This window comes from Lactuca virosa, chromosome 2, assembly GCF_052849685.1.
Source record: "Lactuca virosa cultivar CGN04683 chromosome 2, Lactuca_virosa_CGN04683_v6, whole genome shotgun sequence".
Lineage (NCBI taxonomy): Eukaryota > Viridiplantae > Streptophyta > Magnoliopsida > Asterales > Asteraceae > Lactuca > Lactuca virosa.
The window spans coordinates 26,170,112-26,177,995 of NC_136427.1; positions in this window are offsets into that span (position 1 = coordinate 26,170,112).

Consider the following 7,884-nt stretch of genomic DNA (forward strand, 5'->3'; position numbering starts at 1 on the left):
GAACCAGCAAGCATCCATTCATAACATCGAGAAGCAGATAGGGCAGCTAGCTCAACAAGTTAACCAAAGACAAGCGGGTGAACTTCCAAGGAACACCGAAAATAATCCAAAAATGGCGCATATTAATGCAATAACAACTAGTTCTGGGAAAATTTTCACTCCTCTGACCCCTGCACAGAAGGCCTCAACAAAGTTGCAAGCAGAAAGGACAGAATACTCGAGTTCAGCAAAACTCGACTCGACTCGCCGAGTCCATCCCATGGACTCGACGAGTCCAAGGCCTGATGACAAATCTGCTGTTTCTTTAAAGCCTTACAGGCCATCTTTGCCATTCCCGATTCGAGCCATACCTGATGAGAAGGTTAAAGAATACAGAGCTTTCATGGAGCATGCAAAATCCCTTCAAGTCAATATTCCATTAGTTGAAACAATACTTCAAACGCCTAAATATGCAAGCTTGCTTAAGGGTCTCTTTACCACTAGAAAAAATATGGCAGAAGTCGTTGAGTTGGTGTTAAATGAGCTGCCAAAGAAGAAGGGCGATCCGGGTAGTATTACCTTACCATGCCAATTTGGGAATCTAATTACCACTCGAGCGTTGACGGATTCGGCTGCAAGCATTAATCTCATGCCATACTCTTTCTTCAAGAAGTTGAACTTGCCGGAGCCAAAGCCTATTGACATGAAGATCCATCTAGCCGATAAGACAATCATTCATCCAAAAGGTGTTTGTGAAGATCTTCTCATCAAGGTAGATAAGTTTGTGTTTCCTGTGGATTTTGTAGTGCTTGACATGGAAGAAGACTCCAAAGTTCCAACTATTTTGGGGAGACCATTTTTGAACACCGCTTGTGCATTGGTCGATGTATGTGAATCCACCCTAACACTAAGGGTGGGGAACGATTCAGTGGTGTTTAAGACTACACAAGACATTAAGCATACAGAGTCAAAGAAAGAAGAAGTTTCCTCAATTGATTTTAATGATGAAATGTTAGAGAAAGAGCTTGCACTTTTGCAAGAAGAGGATCCAAATAAATTTCTACTAACTTCTAGAGGAAATTTTGATGCTGAAAAAGATTTAAAGGAGATAGAAAAGTTACTAGAGGAGGCTGATTCAGGAGAAACAATTCAAATTGTGGAACATGCATTCACTCGCCGAGTCGCATCGACTGACTCGACGAGTCCAGTCGAGAATTTCAATTTTACTGAAAAATTTGACCTGCCACTTTCTAGTTCTCTTTATGGCACGGACTTGCATATTTTTTCTGAGTCTTTGGAAGATCCAATAGCAGAAGGAGAATTTGTTAAAAATTATTGTGACTTCCAAAACACGCAAGTAGCTTACCTTGACACGTTAGTACAACAAGATGAAGCAATTCGACTTAACGAGGGGGCAAGTTTGGGAGAAAAAGAGAATACAAGGGCAGATAATAATGACTTGCCGAATTCGTCTATTGAGTCACAAATTGCTAATGAGAAGAACAAGTCACCTACACTTAAAAGAACAAAACCTCGAGCCCAAGTGTCGACTAATTATGAAGTGTTCACATGTGAACCACCGGATTCTTTGGAAGGTGATGAGAGTGATTACGAATTCCTAATATCAAGTGACGATGAAGTGGAAATTGAATGAGAATTTGAGGTTGACAAAGAAAAAGTGCTTGAAATGGGTCGAAGTAAAGGGGTGAGGAAAAAGAAGTGTGGAAAAAGGGCTAGGAGTGAATCTGAAAATAATGCTCAAAAGAAGAGAAAAGAGGAAGTGAGAAGAGCATACAAGAGGAAAATACATGTTTATAAAACGAAATATAAGCAACAAAAGATTAAGCATGGCATCCCGATGAAGAACAACGAAGGAACGTAGAGCGGGAGGGAGTCCAGCTAAAGACTCCTCAAAAAGAAGCGCTTGGCGGGAGGCAACCCGTTATGAGAGTTTGCTTTCTTTTTCCTTTATCATTTTTGTTTTAGTTTTTGTTTGAGTTTCTTAGGATGTTTCCGTTTTCATCTTCTAAATCATCAAAAATGATTGCTTGAGGGTAAGCATGGTCTGAGTGTGGGGTGGATTGAATATTTTTACGAAGAGATGATAACCTTCATCCGCGACCAGACTCGTCGAGTCTGACCCCGACTCGACGAGTCGACTTTATTTACTGAAAAAAAATATTTTTACATCTGGTAAAACTAGGGTTTTAACCCTCATTTGGAACACATCTCAACCGACACACTCGCCGTGCGCCTCTTTCTCTCTCAAGCATTCATCAATTTCTTCCAATTTTCTCCCAATTTTTCGAATTTCATCAAGCAAGGTACTTAATTTCTTTTATATTACTGTTAAAGTCATGATTTTTAGATGTATGGAAGTATCAATTTGATAGAACACCCGTTTTTGGAATTTTAGAATTTTTAGGGTTTTGATTTTGACTTAATCATGGTGTTTTGGATGCATGTTATTGCATTAATATGCCTTATACACATTCCTGGACAAACCCTTGGACTAATTTTGAGTTTTTATGGTTGAAATTTTACAGACCCACCGACTGACTCGTGCAGTTCATCAGACTCGCCGAGTCTGTTCATGGACTCGACGATTCCAGTCGTGAAACCCAGATTTATTTTGTTTTACTGTGTTTCTGTGTTTTCTGGATTGTTTGTTATTTGTTGTGCAGGAACCATGTTTTTTAGGGGTCAGACTTCTCAAGGTAGCCAAGGGGATCACCCTTGGATAGATTTCCCAAGGGTTGAATCCAAATCCACCATGACTAGATGGAAGAAAAAGCTTGCTGACATCAAGAGGAAAGACATCTACGTGCCTAATGCCATAAACTGGGGATGGCTTGGAGAGGTTCATTACGAAGAAGAATTGGCACCTTATTTGATGAAAACTTTTGTCCATAATGGCGATTCTATAATATGTGATGGATGGAGCCGGCTTTTCCGGATCCAGGAGCCGGTATATCAAGAACTTTGTTGGGAGTTCTTTTCCACGATTACTTTCCGAGGAGGAGAAGATTGTTATAACCCCGAGAGCCTTACTTTTTGTCTAGGGGGCGAGGTCCACCAATGCTCCGTGGTAGAACTTGCTTGGCGTTTGGGAATTTATGACCAACAATTGGTCAATACACCTGCTTTTCGTACATTTTTGGAACACTCTCACAAGGTGTTACCGGATGGCATTACAAGCTCACGTTGGTGGAACACTATCGCCAACAACGTCTATATTCCTAAATCTGCCCAAGAGGGTAGCATCCGATCACCCACTCACCGCCTTATCCACCGCCTAATAGCCAACACAATTAACCTAAGGAAAGATGACGACAAGGTTCCAAACCTTGATGTTTTCTACCTTTGGTGCATTATCACACCAAACGTTTTTTGTAACATTCCATGGTGTTTGGCCACTTATTTAAGCGAAGGGGCGGTTAAGGACCGCAAAACATCAAAGATTAATGGCGGGATGTTTGTGACCCGTTTGGCTCATTCCTATGGATTAATGGGTGCGGGAGCATGGGGGATGTTAACGGAGGTTCCAACCCCTCATTTTAATACCATACTTTTCAGAAGGGCAAGGATTGTCGAGGATATTGGTGGAGGAGATTTTATCATACCCCGTGATGACGTGGTAATTGGTCCTGCGGAGCCGGGTCGGCGAGTGAGGAGGCGTGAGCGGGAAGTGGAAGAGGAACCGCCGGTGATTCCGGTTGATCATGACGAAGTACCAATGGATTGGTAGAATGTCAAGATGAGGCGGCTTCAAGATCTAATGGCAAGGGGTATAAATTTTAGCAACGAATCCCACGTTCGGCTTTTTGATCATTTCCACATTCCACACATTGATGGGGGTAACTTCCCCTACATTCCACCTTGGGACGAGGTCATTAACGCGAGGCGTAGTGGAGCCGGAGGAAGTGGAGCTATGCATGGCGGGGACGATGATGCGGAAGCGGATGAAGACTAGTTTATTTTTATTTGTGTTTTTTTGAACAATTTATTATTTTTATTTGTTTGGTTTTGGTTGTTTGAATTTTTTAAGTACGTTAGGATTTATTTAGTTTATGTTCTCATGGTTTGTTTTTAGTTTTCTTTTCAGAATTTGGAATGGGTCAAGTCTAAAAGGTCTCGAGAGTTATAGGAGTTTCAAGTCTCAGCGAAAGGGTTAATTAAGTCCAAGTTTTGAGTTCGGTCATAAGGAGCATTAAAATGAGTCTTATTACTGAAGAGGAGCATTAGAATTAATTCAAATCTGAAGTAATTGGAGTCTATACAAACAGACCGGGAGTAGGAAGCGAAGTATTTTCACCCAGCAGCCGACTCGACGAGTGCATCTTCTGACTCGACGAGTCCAAGAGTACAATCGCGATTTCTGCACTTTCCCGCTACGACTCGCCGAGTGCATCTACTGACTCGACGAGTTAATACGATTTTCACTACTTGACTGCTGACTTGATGCTTATATTCCACGGCATTTGGTTCTTATTTTGAAGAGTGATTTATGGAAATTTCCGAAAGTTTTTCCTGCGTTTTTAGAGCTTTTAACCACACGTGACATGACACCCAAGGCATGGATGAGCTGTTCCCATGTCTCAAGACAGCTGAAGATGGAGCTTTACATGAAGAAGATCGACCTCGCGACTACTATCCCAGGGGAGTTTGTTCCAATTCCCTCTTTATTTTATTGTTCTTTATCATGCATAATATGCAATGGGGACATTGCATAAATTAAGTGTGGGGTAGGGGGTTGGTTACATTAGTTAAAATTTTTAGTTAAATTTTGAAAATTTTGAAATTTTTGCATAAAAATTGCTAGGACTTAATTTAGAAAATTTTGGTAAAAGCAATTAGGAATAATGCTAAGTATTATGTTTGATGATTGCATGAAGACCCAAATGTTTAGTTAAGCCTATTTGTTTGGTTTTGGTTGTTTGAATTTTTTAAGTACGTTAGGATTTATTTAGTTTATGTTCTCATGGTTTGTTTTTAGTTTTCTTTTCAGAATTTGGAATGGGTCAAGTCTAAAAGGTCTCGAGAGTTATAGGAGTTTCAAGTCTCAGCGAAAGGGTTAATTAAGTCCAAGTTTTGAGTTCGGTCATAAGGAGCATTAAAATGAGTCTTATTACTGAAGAGGAGCATTAGAATTAATTCAAATCTGAAGTAATTGGAGTCTATACAAACAGACCGGGAGTAGGAAGCGAAGTATTTTCACCCAGCAGCCGACTCGACGAGTGCATCTTCTGACTCGACGAGTCCAAGAGTACAATCGCGATTTCTGCACTTTCCCGCTACGACTCGCCGAGTGCATCTACTGACTCGACGAGTTAATACGATTTTCACTACTTGACTGCTGACTTGATGCTTATATTCCACGGCGTTTGGTTCTTATTTTGAAGAGTGATTTATGGAAATTTCCGAAAGTTTTTCCTGCGTTTTTAGAGCTTTCAACCACACGTGACATGACACCCAAGGCATGGATGAGCTGTTCCCATGTCTCAAGATAGCTGAAGATGGAGCTTTACATGAAGAAGATCGACCTCGCGACTACTATCCCAGGGGAGTTTGTTCCAATTCCCTCTTTATTTTATTGTTCTTTATCATGCATAATATGCAATGGGGACATTGCATAAATTAAGTGTGGGGTAGGGGGTTTGTTACATTAGTTGAAATTTTTAGTTAAATTTTGAAAATTTTGAAATTTTTGCATAAAAATTGCTAGGACTTAATTTAGAAAATTTTGGTAAAAGCAATTAGGAATAATGCTAAGTATTATGTTTGATGATTGCATGAAGACCCAAATGTTTAGTTAAGCCTATACACGTTATAATGCATTTGTGGCCCCCTTTGTTCTAGTGAAATCATGGGACAAAAACACAACCTCGCTTAGTTTGAGAGATGCAATATGTTTAGCATCGTGTACCAGAAATGTATCCAGGAAATTTTTTATCTTTAATCAATAAAGGTTGAAGTTGAGCGCCCCTGCTTAAGCATGTAGGTATTGAGTGGAAAAAAGTGAGTTACATGTAATAAAAAAAAAGAGAGAATTACAAGAAAAGTTGAAGAAATTTTGGAGCTAGTAAAGTGTAAATTTGAAGATCAAAATTTCAAAAATTCAAAAGTTGAAGATACCAAAAATCAAAAAGGTGGTGAATTCAAAGAAATCAAAGATCAAATATCAAAGAAGTGAAGAATTCCAAAAAAAAAAGCTCCATAGTGGTATCAAAAGTTGTAATTTTTAGATTATGTATGCTTGGGTTGCTCAACCAAAAATACCTTGATGCTAGGAGGTTTTCTGCGGATGGATTCGGAGGGATGCATAAAATGAGCATCGCTCAAAAGAAGTGGGCGAGTGTTTATGATTGTGAGTATTTAGGATGAGGGGGGTCCTTAGGAAAAAAATTTAGACACAAATGCATGCGTTGCGGTCTTGGCATAATGGTTGGGTTTGATTGGGATTGTCTTATGTGATTTTAGTGTGCTAAAATTCAGTTTTGCTTGGGGGCAAGCAAAAGTCAAGTGTGGGGTATTTTGATATGTGCATATTTAGCCCTTTATTTAATATTGATTTTTATCATTTATTAGCTATTTATTTGCATAATATGGACAAAAGATACTTAAAAGTGTTTGAATTATGTTTTCAGTCCAAAAGGAATGCTCGGAAGCAAAAAGAAGCAAGAGTAACCATCGGAAAGTTTTGGAATGATCAAAAGAAGAAAAGACCAAAAACCACAATGGACTCGGCGAGTCTGGCACCGACTCGACGAGTCGCTACAAAGATTCGCAAAGCTGAGGAATCCTTGACTTGCCGTACACGGGAATTTAACGATGGACTCGACGAGTCAGTCTTGGACTCGACGAGTCGGGTCGAATCTATAAAAAGAGACCCTCAAATCGATTCACGTTTTTTTTCCAGAGAACCCTTGGGGAGAGAAGCTGCGACTAAGAGCCAGAGGAGACCTGGAGAGTGAAGATCCAACCCTAGATCCAATTTCAAAGGAGAATTAAGGCACAAATCATAACTCTTTACTTAGATCTTTAATTTTAATTATGTTTAAGCTTTTAGAATCTGTGTTTGAGTTCGTTTTGACCTTAATCATGAGTTAAAACTTTTATAGCTTCTGTTTGGGGAGACAATGTTGAGATTATGGTTTGATTTATGGTAGGATTAGCTTAATATTGGTGATTTCGTTAATTTAAGCTTGTTAAAGAACCTTATGTGTGAATGAAAACTATTTTTCTGTTAATAGGAAGATAATTAAGTTGCATGAACATCTCTTAATTGTTTACCTCGTATAATTTATGTGAACACTTTATTATATGACTAGGATTAGCGAATGTGAAACTAGAATTAATAAGAAAATAGGTAAATTTACTTGTGAGCTTGTGTGATGACCATCAACAAGAGGTTAATTAAAGGGCCAAATTAGTTAACCACAACAAGTCTTAATTAACCCGAATAAAGAACCTAGGAAATTAAATTAATTTAGACAACTGGCCACTGTTTGAGTTAGTTTGTTTTCTAAGGATTAGTGTAGCGAATGTGAACCTAATCACCTGAATCGGTAGCCAATAAAAGAGTTAATATATTGCACTATTACCACAAAATCAACCATAGGATCAATTGAGTTGAACCTAAACAGAAGTCTCCTTAATTATTGAATTTAGTCAAATCTTTGCTTATCTAGTCTTCAGTTAATTAGTTTAAGTATTAAGTAGTAAGTTTCTAGTCTTGTAAAACTAGAGAAAACCTTCTCTTTTATTATTTGTTAGTGGTTATTAGATAATTTTAGTAATTAGTTTAAATTGCCGTTCCTTGAGTTCGATACCCTGCTTACTAGAACTATACCACAAATATGACAAGTCCACTGCCTTTGTGTGATTAAAATTAGATTTTATAAG